The 16,669-nt window shown below is 39.9% G+C and overlaps 1 protein-coding gene and 1 non-coding gene across 3 annotated transcripts in view; both read left to right on the top strand.

Annotated features, from left to right (window-relative positions):
* KCNG3 (potassium voltage-gated channel modifier subfamily G member 3) overlaps positions 1–16,669 on the top strand; it is a 50,664-nt gene that overhangs the window by 19,208 nt on the left and 14,787 nt on the right. The gene's annotated exons all lie outside the window — the stretch shown is intronic.
* Positions 3,169–3,272, top strand: LOC120852390. The gene has a single exon (XR_005718563.1). It is a non-coding gene; the product is annotated as a U6 spliceosomal RNA (small nuclear RNA).

The raw sequence follows: 16,669 nt of genomic DNA, 5'->3' as shown, positions 1-16,669 counted from the left end.
GACCAATGCCAGACGGCACATAATCATGTATGGGCAAAAGATATATTCTGAGTGTCAGAGGAAGCATTGGGTTTTATTATAACTGAATAATATACTGAATAAGTTCAGTGATTTCAGTTTCCACATTTCAGCTAACCTTTACGAAACTACCACTTTTTGAGTTTTGGTGTAGTATCAAAGAATATCCACAGTGTCGGTTAAAGCTATTAAAGTACTCTTTAATACTTAGTATTAAAAGTATTTAATAAAATACTTTAATTAAAGTACTCTTTAATAAAAGACAAGACCTTTTCTAACTATCTGTCTTTCTCACGCTAAATTCTCTTCATATATAGTTTAAAACAATATAGCACAACATATACATTTTAAAAATTGGTTTCTCATTTGGCTGTGCTGGGTCTTCGTTGCTTTTCCAGGCTTTCTGTAGTTGTGGCAAGCGGGGGCTACTCTTCGTTGTCGTGCACGGGCTTCTCATTTTGGTGGCTCCTCTTGTTTCAGAGCGTGGGCTCTAGGCCCACGGGTTTCAGTAGTTGCAGCGATCATAGCATAACATGCTGATTGCAGAAATAGATTTGGGAATTCAGCTATTGTATATTAAGCCAGACATTATAGGAATCAGATTTGCAGAAAGCTAAAGCAGTGTCACTTTATTCACTCCCTATTTGTTTTTGGAAAAAAGCTTTTTTTATTTTATTTTTTTTTATTTATTTTTTTAAATTTATTTATTTATTTTTAATTTTTACTTTACAATTCTGTATTGCTTTTGGCATAGATTGACATGAATCCACCACAGGTGTACATGCGTTCCCAAACATGAGCCCCCCTCCCACCCCCCTCCCCACAACATCTCTCTGGGTCATCCCCGCGAGAGTTAATTTAATAAAATTAAATTTATTTAATTTAATAAAAAATTAAAATGTCATTTATATGTAATGGATTTGTTGTTTTAATTAAACTAATAACTAAATAGTTTTTAAAATTCCTAGTTTTAATATCCAGTATGGTACATGTTGATAGAGATAACCTACAAGAAACAAAAGCTCTTTGGGGGCCTCAGTAATTTTTCAGTGTTTAAGGGGTCCTGAGGCCAAAATGTTTGAGAGCCACAATTTTAAAAGCATGAATTTCTAAGTTCTCAACTTCAGTGTGTGTGCTTTTTCCTTGAAAATTTTTCATTTTTTGATGTGGACCATTTTTAAAGTCTTTATTAAATTGGTTGCAGTATTGCTTCTGTGTTATGTTTTGGGTGTCTTTTGTTTTTTGACTGCAAAGTATATAGGATCTTAGCTCCCCGAGCAGGAATCAAATGCATATCCCCTGCCTTGGAAGGTGGAGTCTTAACCACTGGATGGCCAGAGAAGTCCCCAGTCTGTGCAGTCTTATAAACCAATCTGCCTGAGATCATCCCTGTGCTGAAGGCAGTATTCTCCTTTCATGGTTCCTTCTCCCATTTCACAAATGGAGAGCATTCCCTTTTTAGCCCTGAATCTTACTGAATAAGGTACATTGTCTCAGAGTGTAAGAAACCTATGAATGCCAATGAAAGAAACCACTCCAGATATTTTTATTTTCTTTTTTGTTCTGTGAGTTTCCAGTGGACAGCAGTTTAATCTGTAATACAGTACAGAGTGATCACTATAGAAGTTTACATCCATCACAGTACAGTTGACCTCCTTCACCAGTTTCACCCACCCCCCAGCAAAATAGTTTTCTTTTAATGACCTTACCTCTGCTGTTCTCTGAGAGGGGCATATGGCAGTAAAGCAGAGATGACATTGGTAAGAAATACCTAGGGAATGAGTCGGGTTCATGAGAAAGAATCCAGAAGTACCTTATTTCATCCAGGCAGCAGACTCCTGGCAATACTCTTCCTCAGGCCCTAGTTCCCCCCCTGTCATTCCCTTTCTCTCTTCTTTCTTTTTCTCTCCTTATTCACTCCTCCTCTCTCTGCCTTTCTTTCCCTTTCTGTCTGTCTTAGAATTCAAAAGTGAGAAGCTTGTCATAGGGAAATGTATTTACACATCATTTGAATTGAAAAATAAATCACTCTGTTCCTTAAGAAAGTACATCTAATTTGAATGATTGAATCTGCAAAGTCAACCCTAACTCTCAAAACAATTATTTGGTGGGGATTTTTCATAAACTAAGCTAAGTGTGTGGTCCCAATGTTTTGAGGAAAATATACTTAAACCACATAAGGTAAAAATACTTAATAACAAAGTTGTATTGACAAAGACATATTGAAATATTGAAATATCCCAACCCTCTCTAATATTATCAGATTTAGAACTGGTGCCTCAAAGTGGCAGAGTAACCAGTGTCTTTACTAGTCACTGGATATATCTTGGTTTAAGTGTTTTTTATGTAGTATCTTCCAGGAAGTAAGAAAGTGAATGATTCTAATGATGGGCAACAAATTCTATTAAAAGTTAGATGGTTGTTTTGCTTTTAACAAATTTGAAGAACATAATTGGTTTCACAGCAGATAAATCATTAAAAATATTTTTCCAGTTAATTTTATAAATATCAATACTATCGGAAAGTTGCAAGAAAAATACAGTGAACAGTCTTAGATCTTTCACCTAGATTCACCAGTTGTGAACATTTTGCCTCATTTGTTCTATCATCATTATTACTATGCTTCCTTTGTTCTATTTGTGAACCTGTCTATAATCATTATTACTTTGCTGAAAAAGTTGCAAGTTGGTTACAAACATCTTGACACTTCACCTCTAAACACTGAAGCATGTATCATTCCAAAACAAGGATATTTTCCCATCTAACAATACAGTGATCACACTCAGGACATTATTTAACATTGATGTTTTTAGAGACCTTAGGCCAGTTGTTTTGTAGTTATCTCTTAATTTGGACTTAACTGATGGTGTCATCATAATTATAATTCTCTGTAGAAATACAGCATAGGTATAAAAATAATTTTTGATAATAGGTGGCTATAGATGGAACTATGATTTTTTTGGTATATACTTGGGAAAAGGGAAAATTAACTTTGATACAGCTCATTCCATTTCTGTTTAAATAAGTGTTTTCAGCCTTTTTATTTGTGAAAACAAAAATAGGAATAGATCGATGTTATTCTACCAGTAAGAAATATTCATTTATTATTAATATGGATGTAAAATATCCAACTACTAAAAAGACATGACAGTGCTCGCTTCGGCAGCACATATACTACAATTGGAACGATACAGAGATTACCATGGCCCCTGCGCAAGGATGACACGCACATTCGTGAAGCGTTCCATATTTAAAAAAAAGAAAAGAAAAAGACATGACATGGGCTTCCCTGGTGGCTTAGACAGTAAAGAGTCCGCCTGCAATGTGGGAGACCCGGGTTCAATCCCTGGGTCGGGAAGATCCCCTGGAGAAGGACATGGCCACCCACTCCAGTATTCTTGCCTGGAGAATCCCGTGGACAGAGGAGCCTGGTGGGCTGCAGTCTAAGGGGCTGCGAAGAGTCAGACACGACTGAGTGACTAACTTTCACTTTCAAAAAGACATGAACTAATGGAAAGGAAAAAAAACCTATCCATGTAATTAATCGATGAGTTTCAATAAAATTGTATTTTTTGCTTAATTATATACTAAATTTCCTAATAACTCAATGAGAAAAAGGACATTTACAGGTTATAGTCACAAATTAAGAAAAGTAAGATATAAGCACATTTTTTATTGTTGCAGAGAAGTATAAAAGGATGTTTAACTTTTTTTCAAGCATTAAATGCCTTACATTAGAACAATAATATGTGGGAGGAGTGGAGTGGAAGTCCAAGTTTTGTGAAAAAAAGTAAAATGTATAATTTCTATGAAAGAGTTTGTTAGTGTTTTTTATTTTTTCATGAGAGTTGGTGGATTGTATCAAAACTATAGTACATGGATTCATTACTTTAAAAACGTGATGGAAGTTTCATTTTTTAAAATGTCAGCATTTAAGAATATATATGCTTTGCAATTATTTTAACTTAAAAATGGTCAGGTGTCAAAATGAAAATGTCAGAGGAGAAAGCATAGTTTTTCAGGGGTCATGTGAGCAAAAAGTACTGTGTTCTCGTGCGCTAGAGGCAGGTGAGAGCTGCTGGTTTGGTTTGGGGCACTGCATTGCTCTATGTCAGTAAGTTGAAATAGTGTCATGAAGTGTCAGGAGATACAGATGGTCAGGAAAGGGTGTCAGGTTGGGCAGCAGCTTGCTGAGTGACAAGGAGCTTGGCCTTTTCAGGAAGGGGAAAAATATGCCAAGGAAGCATTTAAACCCTAAACAATAAGACTGAAACGCCTGGAAGACAACATTGAGCTCTTGGCTTTTATTAAATGCCTCTTCATGGGATAGTTCATGACAGGGTTTCATCTACCCCTTTGTTCATTTCCTTACAGTGTATGTTCATTTGTGATTACTAAGGACGTGGTTGCATGATGAGATGTGTGATACTTCTTCGAAGGAAAACAAATGTTTCTGGTTTTGTTGCCTTGTGTCCTTTAGAAATTCTCTGAAGCTGTATAGCTCGTCTGTATGTCATCTTGGGAGCAACTTTACATCTGTGCCTATTTCCTTGTGTGTAGGACTTGAGCTTCCCTGGTGGCTCAGTGGTAAGGAATCTGCCTGCCAGTGCAGGAGATGCAGGTTTGATCCCAGGGTCAGGAAGATCCCCTGGAGAAGGAAATGGCAACTCACACCGGTACTCTTGCCTGGAAAATCTTATGGGCAGAGGGGTCTGGCAGGCTACAGTCCATGGGGTTGCAAGAGCTGGACATGACTTAGCTACTAAACCACCACCACCACCACCAGGGAGGTCCCCAAAATTATTTTTACATATGTCATTTAAAAATAAGTAAGTGAAAGAACAGAATTTTTCAGTTTCTATAAAGATAAAATTAAATTTTACTAGTTAACAGTACATCCTACAATGGGCTTTTAAAACAAATTGTTGCCATTTCTTATTTAATCTGTATAATTTATTTAAATGTTGGATGTTGTTGCTTTAACATTTTTACTGCAAATGCTCTAAGGAATTTTTTAAACCTAGGAGATTACTGAAAATAAAGCAAAATTTAAGCATTTAAAAAAAAATACAGAATTCTTTATGCCAATCAAAATGTGTTTTCTTTGAATACAATTATCCAAAACTTAAAGAGCAGAACAAATCAATCTGTGAAATAAAAGAAACACATGTTTTACCAAGGCAGAAGAGAAAATTATGTATAAAACCATCATAAAGTCTTTCAGGCATATAAAAAAGTATAGATTATAGTCCATCCAACACCTGTGTACTGACCACCCAACTTAAGAAATAAAATATAAAAAATACAGTTGAAGTCTACCGGGTGCTGTTGCCCCACTGAAATCCCGTTCTTTCCCACAGACAGAGCCACTTTCCTGACTTTGGTGTTACTGTTTTATGCATTTTAAAACACTTTTAATATATACTTGTCTATACATGTTTGTATTTGCCTGTAAAATATAGGGTTGTTCAGCATATTTAAAACCATTTCTGTATATTTGATCTTAGCCAAAAGGCCGAGAAGCGATAAAACTGTTTTTATAAACAGAATCATTAGTGAAATCTGTTTCTTGCCATTTTAGCTTTATGTTTCTTGAGATGTGGGTATGTTGGTATCTGTAGGTATAGCCCTTTGATCTTAACTGTAATGTAATGAGCCTTGATTTGTTGTTCTGTTGGTGGAAATTTTGCTGTTATTGTAGTGCTTGATGAAGTTTTGCTCACATCTCAGTGCACATGTAGGAGAGTGTCATTACCCTATCTACGGAGGACTGGGGTTGCTGTACTGAAAGGTAAACATATCTCTCCTAAAGTAAAGTTGCTCAGTCATGTCCGACTCTTTGCGACTGCATGGACTGTAGCCTACCAGGCTCCTCTGTCCATGGGATTTTCCAGGCAGGAGTAGTGGAGTGGGGTGCCATTGCCTTCTCCAGGGGCTCTTCCCAACCCAGGGATCAAACCTGGGTCTACAGCACTGCAGATGGACGCTTTACCCTCTGAGCCACCAGGGAAGCCCATCTCTCTCCTAGATGTTGCTACTAGTCCTCCAGGGTAGTTGTGCTGAGTCATTCTTTCATCAGTAGTGAATGAGTCCTATTGCTCAATCCTTGCTATTTCTACATGTTGTCAGACTTTACTGCTTTGGAAATCTTGTTGCTGTGAAATAATATCTCATGTTATATTAAAATCAATTTTATTGAGGTGTCGTGCCTTCCTGGTGGCTGAGTGGTAAAGAATCCCCCTGCCAATGCAGGAGACTCCAGTTCTATCCCAGGATTGGAAAGATCCCCTGGAGAAGGAAATGACAACCCACTCCAGTATTCTTGCCTGGGAAATTCGACGGACAGAGCAGCCTGGCGGGCTACAGTCATGCGGTCTCTAAAGAGTGGGACACAGCTTAGAGACTGAACATGAGCACTGAGGTATAGTTTACATAAAATGAAATGCACCCATTTTGAAGTATACAGTTTGATGTTTGACATATGTATATATGTGTGATTCCAATCCCAGTCAGGATATAGAATGTTTCTTTCACCCTAAAAAGTTTCCCTCGGCCTTATTGCCATAGGCAGTTTTGCCTGTTCTAGAATTTAACAAGACTAGAGTTGTATGGCATGTATTCTTATGTCTGGCTTCTTTTCATGAGCATAATATTTGCAAAAATTCATCCATACATTATTTGTAGCAGTAGTTTACCTTAAATTTTTTTTTTTATTCCTTTTTTTTTTTTTAGATGTTAGTCGCTCAGCCATGTCCGACTCTTTGCAACTCTATGGACTGTAGCCTGCCAGGCTCCTCCATCCATGGTATTCTCCAGGCAAAAATACTGGAGTGGGTAGCCACTCCCTTCTCCAGGGCATCTTCCCCACCCCGGGATTGAACCTGTCTCCTGCATTGCACCAGATTCTTTACCATCTGAGCCACCAGGGAAGCCCTTCCCTTTCTTTTAAAGAAATTTTTGGCATGCCGCACAGCATGCAGGATCTTAGTTCCCTGACCAGGAATCGAACCTGCACACCTTGTGTTGGCAGCTCAAAGTCTTAACCACTGGACCACCAGAAGAAGTTCTAAAAAATTTTTTAGATATAATTCACATAGTAAAATTAACCATTTTAAAGTGTACAGTTTGGTTATTTTTACTATATTCACGTTATTGTTCAATTTACAATCTTGCTACTGTTCCAGAACATTTGGTCACCCCCAAAGAAACCTCCTACCTGTTAGCAGTTCCCTCTCCAACTATCCCCTGACAACCCCTAGTGTCCTTTATGTTTCTATGGAGTTGCCTATTCTGGACGCGTCATGTAAGGACCCTTTTGTGTCTGACTTCTTTCATTTGGTTTAATGTTGTCAAGGTTCACCCAGTAGCATGTAGCATTAGTGCCTCATTCCTCTTTACAACTGAATAATCTGTTGTATGGTTATACCTCATTTTGCTTATCTGTTTATCAGTTGATAGACATTTGGATTATGTCCACTTTTTGATTTCTATGAATAATGCTGCTGTGAACATTCATGTATACAAGTTTTTATGTGAACATATGCTTGCGTTTCTTTTAAGTAGACATTTAGGAATGGTCGTATGGTAGTTCTGTGTTTAACTTTTTGAGGAAAGCTCATTTGTTTTTATAGTATTCCTTTATATGAATATACCACATTTTCTTGTCAGTTTACCACTTGATGGGCATTCGCACTGCTTTTTGTTTTTAGTAATGAACATTAATGTGCAAGTTTCTTGTAGACCTTTTTTTTTTCACTCTTGGACAAATATGTAGGAGTAGAATTGCTGGATCACAGGATAGATGTCAGTCAGTTCAGTCACTCAGTCGTGTCCGACTCTTTGTGACCCCATGGACTGTAGCACACCAGGCCTCCCTGTCCATCACCAACTCCCGGAGTGTACTCAAACTCATGTGCATTGAGTCGGTGATGCCATCCAACCATCTCATCCTCTGTCATCCCCTTCTCCTCCTGCCTTCACTCTTTCCCAGCATCAGGGTCTTTTCAAATGAGTCAGCATTTTGCATCAGGTGGCCAAAGTATTGGAGTTTCGGCTTCAGCATCACTCCTTCCAGTGAATATTCAGGATTGATTTCCTTTAGAATGGACTGGTTGGATCTCCTTGCAGTGTCCAAGGGGCTCTCAAGAGTCTTCTCCAACACCACTGTTCAAAAGCATCAATTCTTTGGCACTCAACTTTCTTTATAGTCCAACTCTCACATCCATACATGACTACTGGAAAAACCATAGCCTTGACTAGATGGACCTTTATTGGCAAAGTAATGTCTCTGCTTTTTAATATGCTCTCCAGGTTAGACATAACTTTTCTTCCAAGGAGTAAGCGTCTTTTAATTTCATGGCTGCAATCACCATCTGCAGTGATTTTGGAGTCCAAAAAAGTAAAGTCTGTCACTGTTTCCACTGTTGCCCCATCTAACCATGAAGTGATGGGACCAGATGCCATGATCTTTGTTTACTGAATGTTGAGCTTTAGGCCAACTTTTTCACTCTCCTCTTTCACTTTCATCAAGAGGCTCTTTAGTTCTTCACTTTCTGCCTTAAGGATGGTGTCATCTGCATATCTGAGGTTATTGATATTTCTCCCGGCAATCTTGATTCCAGCTTGTGTTTCTTCCAGCCCAGCATTTCTCATGATGTACTCTGCATGTAAGTTAAATAAGCAGGGTGACAATATACAGCCTTGACGTACTCCTTTCCCTATTTGAAACCAGTCTGTTGTTTCATGTCCAGTTCTAACTGTTGCTTCCTGAATTGTGTACAGATTTCTCAAGAGGCAGGTTAGGTGGTCTGGTATTCCCATCTCTTTTTCCACAGAATTTTCCACACAGTCAAAGGCTTTGGCATAGTCAATAAAGCAGAAATAGATGTTTTTCTGGAACTCTCTTGCTTTTTCCATGATCCAGCGGATGTTGGCAATTTGATCTCTGGTTCCTCTGCCTTTTCTAAAACCAGCTTGAACATCTGGAAGTTCACGGTTTACGTATTGCTGAAGCCTGGCTTGGAGAATTTTGAGCATTACTTTGCTAGCATGTGAGATGAGTGCAGTTGTGTGGTAGTTTGAGCATTCTTTGGCATTGCCTTTCTTTGGGATTGGAATGAAAACTGACCTTTTCCAGTCCTGTGGCCACTGCTGAGTTTTCCAAATTTGCTGGCCTATTGAGTGCAGCACTTTCACAGCATCATCTTTCAGGATTTGAAATAGCTCAGCTGGAATTCCGTCACCTCCCCCAGCTTTGTTTGTAGTGATGTTTCCTAAGGCCCACTTGACTTCACATTCCAGGATGTCTGGCTGTAGGTGAGTGATTACACCATTGTGATTATCTGGGTCATGAAGATCTTTTCTGTACAGTTCTTCTGTGTATTCTTGCCACCTCTTCTTAATATCTTCTGCTTCTGTTAGGTGCATACCATTTCTGTCCTTTATTGTGCCCATCTTTTCATGAAATGTTCCCTTTGTATCTCTAATTTTCTTGAAGAGATCTCTAGTCTTTCCCATTCTGTTCTTTTCCTCTGTTTCTTTGCATTGATCACTGAGGAAGGCTTTCTTATCTCTCCTTGCTGTTCTTTGGAACTCTGCATCCAAATGGGCATATCTTTCCTTTTCTCCTTTGCTTTTTGCTTCTTTTCGTTTCTCAGCTATTTGTAAGACCTCCCCAGACAGCCATTTTGCTTTTTTGCATTTCTTTTTCTTGGGGATGGTCTTGATCCCCGTCTCCTGTACAATGTCACGAACCTCGTTCCATAGTTTATCAGGCACTCTTGTCTATCAGATCTAGTCCCTTAAATCTGTTTCTCACTTGTACTGTATAATCATAAGGGATTTGATTTAGGTCATACCTGAATGGTCTAGTGGTTTTCCCTACTTCAATTTAAGTCTGAATTTGGCAACAAGAAGTTCATGATCTGAGCCACAGTCAGCTCCTGGTCTTGTCTTTGCTGACTGTATAGAGCTTCTCCAGCTTTGGCTGCAAAGAATACAATCAATCTGATTTCGGTGTCGACCATCTGGTGATGTCCATGTGCAGAGTCTTCTCTTGTGTTGTTGGAAGAGGGTGTTTGTTATGACCAGTGCATTTTCTTGGCAAAACTCTATTAGCCTTTGCCCTGCTTCATTCTGTACTCCAAGGCCAAATTTGCCAGTTACTCCAGGTGTTTCTTCACTTCCTACTTTTGCATTCCAGTCCCCTGTAATGAAAAGGACATCTTTATTTTGGTGTTAGTTCTAAAAGATCTTGTAGGTCTTCATAGAACTGTTCTACTTCAACTTCTTCAGCATTACTGGTCGGGGCATAGAGTTGGCTTACCGTGATATTGAATGGTTTGCCTTGGAAACGAACAGAGATCATTCTGTTGTTTTTGAGATTTCATCCAAGTACTGCATTTCGGACTCTCTTATTGACTATGATGGCTACTCCATTTTTTCTAAGGGAATCTTGCCCACATTAGTAGATATAATGGTCATCTGAGTTAAATTCACCCATTCCAGTCCATTTTAGTTCGCTAATTCCTAAAATGTCGACGTTCACTCTTGCCATCTTCTATTTGATCACTTCCAATTTGTCTTGATTCATGGACCTAACATTCCAAGTTCCTATGCAATATTGCTCTTTACAACATCAGACCTTGCTTCCTTCACCAGTCACATCCACAACTGGGTGTTGTTTTTGCTTTGGCTCCGTCTCTTCATTCTTTCTGGAGTTATTTCTCTGCTGATCTTCAGTAGCATATTGGGTACCTACCGACCTGGGGAGTTCATCTTTCAGAGTCCTATCTTTTTATCTTTTCATATGTTCATGGGGTTCTCAAGGCAAGAATACTGAAGGATAGATATATGTTTAATTTTATCTGTGTATGTATGTATTTTGGCTGCACCACGTGGCATGTAGGATGGTTTCTGTGACCGTGGATCGAACCTGGGCCTCGGTAGTGAAACCACCAAATCCTAACCACTAGGCCACCAGGAAACTCCCATGTTTGATTTTGAAGATACTGACAAACTGTTTTCCAACATGGTTGTACTGTTTTATCCTCCCACTAGAGGTGTATAAGAGTTCCAGTTGCGTTCTGTTCTCACTACAACTAGGTGTTGTCAGTCTCTAGTTTTGGCTGTTCTGGGAGACCATATACCTCAATGTGATTAACTTGCATTTTCTGATTACAAGTGAAGTTGAGCATCTTTTCATATAATTTTTGCTACATGAATTTTCTCTTTGTGAACTGTATGTTTGTATCCTTTGCTCATTTTTTCTGTGATGATTAACTATTTATCCTGGGTACTGATATCTGTCAATTACGTGCATTGCAGATGTCTTCTTCCTGATTGTGGCTTGCCTTTTGACTTCGTTTATAGTGTTTTTGGGGGTATAGTGTTTTCTCCTCAGTGGCTCAGCAGTAACAAATTCACCAGCAATGCAGGAGCTGCAGGAGACTCTTGTTTTTATCCCTGGGTGGGAAAGATACCCTGGAGGAGGGCATGGCAACCCACTCCAGTATTCTTGCCTGGAGAATCCCCATGGACAGAGAAGCCTGGTGGGCCACAGTCCATGGGGCCGCAAAGAGTCGGACACAACTGAAGTGACTTAGTACACAGAGATCGTGTTTTTTGGTGTACACAATTTGTATATTTTCACATAGACAAATTTATCAATATATTCCTTTATGGTTTGTATTTTTTTAATTACTGTTATTTAAGAAGGCATCTTGTATCTCTAAAATCTTAAGGATTCTTTTATATTCTTTTATACTGTCTTAAAATTTAAAAATATATTTGTAAAGATTTTGCTCAACTTTTATTTTCCAAATTTGGCATTTAATCTACCAAAAATTATTTTTTGGAGGTTTTAAATTTATTTATGTATTTTATTTGTGGCTGTGGGTCTTTGTTGCTCTGGGTGGGCTTTCTGTGGTTGCCGAGAATGGGGACTGCTCTCTCGTTGTGGTGCCCAGGCTTCTCACCGTGGTGGCTTCTCTTGTAGCGGATCACAGGCTCTGGGTGCGTGGACTTGAGTAGCTATGGCACAGGAGCTTGTTAGTTGTGGCTTGAGGGCCCTAGAGCATGCAGGCTTCAGCTTCAGTAGGTGTGGTGCATGGGCTGAGTTGTTTGGCAGCATGTGGAATATTCCCAGACCAGGGATCATACCCAGGTCCCCTGCATTGGCAGGCAGAGTCCTATCCCCTGTACTACCAGGGAAGTCTCTACTTAAGATGATTTTGGTATGAGGGATATAATTTTTATTTTCATATGGATGAGAGTTTCCTCAGTACTATAGAATAGTCCAGTATTTACTCCACGGACCTGGGGGCCTCATCTGCCACGTATCTAGTCTCTGTGAGTACCTGGACCTACTTCTGCAGTCACATTACTGTTTTTGCAACCTTTTTTTCCTTGCTGAGCATTGCCAGGGGCAAGGTTTTTGGTTTTTATTAATCTTTTCTTTGAACCAGCTTTTGGTTTCATGTTTTTTTTTTTTTAATCTTTGTGTTCTTATTATTTGTATATATTTTTATCTTTATTATTTTCCTGATTCTTTGTTTTTTTCCCCTTCTCCCCTTTAATCATTCTGTTTCAAAAGCACATAAAATTTGTTTTAATAAATGCACATTTCAGGACACTCTTAACTCATTGACTGTGTTGTATGTTCTGGCACATCAGAAATTCGTCTAGGGCTTCGGGGACACTGCCACACCTTTTCCCAGAGAGGTTGTACCCTTCTATCCCCCCAACCCGTTGCCCACAACGTATGAGGGTTCCTATTGTTCCACGTCCTCACCAGTAGTTGGTGTGGCCAGCCTTGTTATTCTGTTGCGTGTATATCTCACTGTAGTTACTTATTTATTTATTTTGGCTGCGCTAGGTCTTCATTGCTGTGCAGGCTTCTCTCTAGTTGCGGTGCATGGACTCCTCACTGCAGTGCGTCTCGTGTTGCAGAGCACAGGTTTCAGTAGCTGCAGCATGCAGGCTCAGTAGCTGTGGCTCACTGGCTCTGGAGCACAGACTCAGTAGTTGTGGCGCATGAGCTTAAGTACTCCATGGCACGTGGGATCTTTGGACCAGAGATCAAGCCTGTGTCTCTTGCATTGGCAGTCAGATTCTTTATCACTGAGCCACCAGGGAAGCCTCATTGTGGTTTTAATTTTCATCTCCCTGATGATGAGAGTGCTGATCATCTTTTATATTTTATTTTATTAGGTGAAGTGTTTGTCCAAATTACCTTTTAAAACACAAATAAGAAGATGGGCTTTTTGTCTTTATTAATGAGTCTTATGAGTTCTTTTTACATTGCAGATACCAGTCCTTTGTCAGATAAATGTTTGCTTGTTTGCTTTTATAGTTTCTTTATTTTTGGCTGTGCTGGGGCTTCTAGCTACTCGGGCTTTTCTCTAGTTGTGGCTAGCAGGGGCTACTCCCTGGTTGTAGTGCATCAGAATCTGATTGCAGTGGCCTCTTTTGTTAAGGCTCCAGGGTCTAGAGGACAGGCTCAGTAGTTGTGGGGCTGGGGCGTAGTTGCTCCGAGGCGTGTGGGATCCTCCCAAATCAGGGATCCAACGCGTGTCTCCTGCATTGGTGGGCAGGTTGCTTACCACTGAGCCACTAGGGAAGCCCCAGATAAATGTTTTATGACAATTTTCATCTATTCTCTGGCTTGCCTATTTGGTTTCAGTGTATTAAAGTTTCAGATTTTGATGAAGTCTAGTTTATCAATTTTTTTTTCCATGCTCAGTGAAATAAGTCAAACAGAGAAAGACAAATACCCTATGATCTCACTTATAAGTAGAATTTAAACAAAATAAAGCAAACAAACCAAAATGAAAAAAGACTCAGATACAGAGAACAAATTGGTGGTTGCTGGGGCCTGTTTGGGGGTGGGGTAGGGAAAGTGAACTAGATGAAGGGTATTAAGAGGTACAAACATCTAGTTAGAAAATAAATAAGACACTGAGGTATATTATGTGGTATATGATAGCACATAAGAAATATGGTCAATAATTTTATATAGGGACAGATGGTTACTAGACTTACCATGGCAATCATTTGATAATGTATACAGATATCAAATCACTATGCAGTGAGTCTGAAACTAACACAGTATTTATTAACTATATTTCAATTTTAAAAAGGTAAAATGCTATTAAATAAAAGAATTAGAGGAGGGAACGACTTAGGGTTAGCAGAAGGCGGGTCCTATACTAGCATACTAGTTTACACTAGTATATACGGGATGGATAAATAACAAGGTCCTACTTATAGCACAGGGAACCGTATTCAATATCCTGTGATAAATCATCATGGAAAAGAATATTTAAAATGTAAAAAAAAAAAAAGAGAAACTAGAAAAGAAAGGAAAAATTGGTATCAGTTTTTATAAGAGGATCATGTCTAAAGAGGAGGATGGTCTCTTGATATCCTTTCTTTTTAAAAAAATTCCTTTTAGTAATGAATTACCAATGAAATAAACAGAAAGTAGTAGAACCCATCTGGTAGTTATATATGGATTGGGAACAGATTAATTCTTGCAATGAGTTGATCTTCTTGTATCATTATTTAGATGGATTTGTGTATCTCTGGAACGGAGATGAAGGTGCTGGGGGAGGTTATGTATCTGCAGGATGAAGGAGATCCCCCTGGAGTGGAGAATGCTGGTGGCCTGGGTGGGTAGGTGCTGGTGGATCTGGGTCATCTCATCTCTGGGAAATTTTTTAGTAATGAGAACAGAACCACAGGTTTTGGGTCTCCCTACTTGTTATGTGTATTTTCATCTAGAACATGGTGGTTTACTGAAAACACATTCATTAGCATCTGGTGAAGAAAAGCTGTCCTGGTGTCCCTGTCACCAGAGCATCTGGTGAGATTCAGACAGAAACGTGGACGGTTTCTTCAGAGTCAGCCCAGAGCCAGGTCCTCAATGAGAGGAATGAACACAAATAGTAATGCGTGTGGTGGGGGTGGTTAGGTTGCTAAGTCATGCCCTACTGTTTGCGACCCCATGGACTATAGCCCACCAGGCTCCTCTGTCCATGGAATTCTCTAGGCAAGAATCTCGAGTGGGTAGCCTTTCCCTTCTGTAGGGGATCTTCCTGACCCAGATTTCGAATCCGTGTTTCCTGCGTTGCAGGCGGTCACCTGCATTGCAGGTGGATTTTTTTTTTTTTGCTGACTGCGCCACCAGGGAAGCCCTACAGCAATGCATGGTATTGATGAAATGCTTTTCATAATTTGGCTCTGGAAGGTGATCTGTCATTTCATCTCTTAGGAAAATCGAGAGACTTGTTCAGAGTGGCCATCTCTTGTAATAGGATTTTGTGGGGTGGTTTTTCTTCACTTGCCTTTTAGTATAGGGATGGGCTCCGGGCAACTGCCGGGTTCCATCTGACCCGCACGTCTCCAGGGTGGCGATGAAGGTCTGCTGAGTCCTCGACCTTTGCTGACATCCTTGCAGAGAGGATGAGACCCTGCAGTTCTCATAGCCAGTCAGTGGCAGAGTCTTGTTGAAGGCTTCTGTCATCTTTCCCCCACACCTGCCAGTTTGGGCCTTCCCTTTCTCTTGCCTGTGTCTAGTCTCCTGACTGTCTGCAGCCTCGGGTCGTTTCATAAACTCCTGCCCGACATGTATTCCCACAGTGCACTTGGCCTCTTCCCAGCTCCTGAGCCTGGCAATGTGCCCAGCACATAGTAACCTCTTAAGAAATGCTTATTCAGTGAATGAACCCACCTGTTGCCAAATCTTTAATGGGTTCCCTTTGCCTTTAAAGCTGTAACTTTGAAAATTTATCAGCTTTGCCATAAGGCTTCCAGCCCTTAATCCTACAATCACCCCTCGTTGCACTGCACATCTCACTTGGCAGCCCAGTAAGACCCCCTGTTCTCTGCTCTCTGAGGCTTTTCTGCACCTGTGACTTTTCTGACCTGTTCCCTCCTCTCCTTATTCTACTATCACTGCTTGGTTTCTGATCTTTATTTTTGTTTTTGCATATTTTAGTAATTCCATAGCCAGATCTCCTGTTTTCAGTCTCCTCCCCAGCAGAAATGTCCCTGCTGTCGCCCCATCCCCTCAGCCAGGCCACTGACTTAGCTTGGAACTTGTTTTCTTATCTGTACAATAGAAATAATGCAGTAGTGATGACCAACTTGTGGGCCCTGAAGGTAATAATGTATTCTTAAAAGTTACTTGAAAGGCTTTCCTGGTGGCTCACCGATAAAGAATCTACCTGCCAATGCAGGAGACACAGTTTTGGTCCCTGGGCCGGGAAGATCCCACATGCTGTGGAGCAACGAAGCCCACGTGCCACAGCTGCTGAAGCCCATATGCCTAGGGCCCATGCTCTGCAACAGGAGGAGCCACCGCAGGGAAAAGACTGTGCACGGCAGCTAGAGAGCAGCCCCCCGACTGCCGCAGCTAGAGAAAGAGCCCATGCAGCAACGAAGACCCAGCACAGCCAAAAATAAAAATAAATAAATTAATTAAAGAATAAAAGTTTAAGAAAAGTTATTTAAAGAATCACATAATTAATACTTGAATACATTCTAGTTGTGAAAAATTCAGCTATTCATAGATGTTTATGGCAAAAAAATGGATTCCTACTTTATAGTAATTTACCTGACAGTCTTCCTCTTTCTCTTGGACTAACCACTG

Source organism: Oryx dammah, unplaced genomic scaffold (genome assembly GCF_014754425.2).
Source record: "Oryx dammah isolate SB20612 unplaced genomic scaffold, SCBI_Odam_1.1 HiC_scaffold_25, whole genome shotgun sequence".
In the NCBI taxonomy this organism is placed as follows: Eukaryota; Metazoa; Chordata; class Mammalia; order Artiodactyla; family Bovidae; genus Oryx; species Oryx dammah.
Note: the sequence above shows the minus strand (reverse complement) of the source record. Positions and strands in the feature narration are given on the sequence as shown.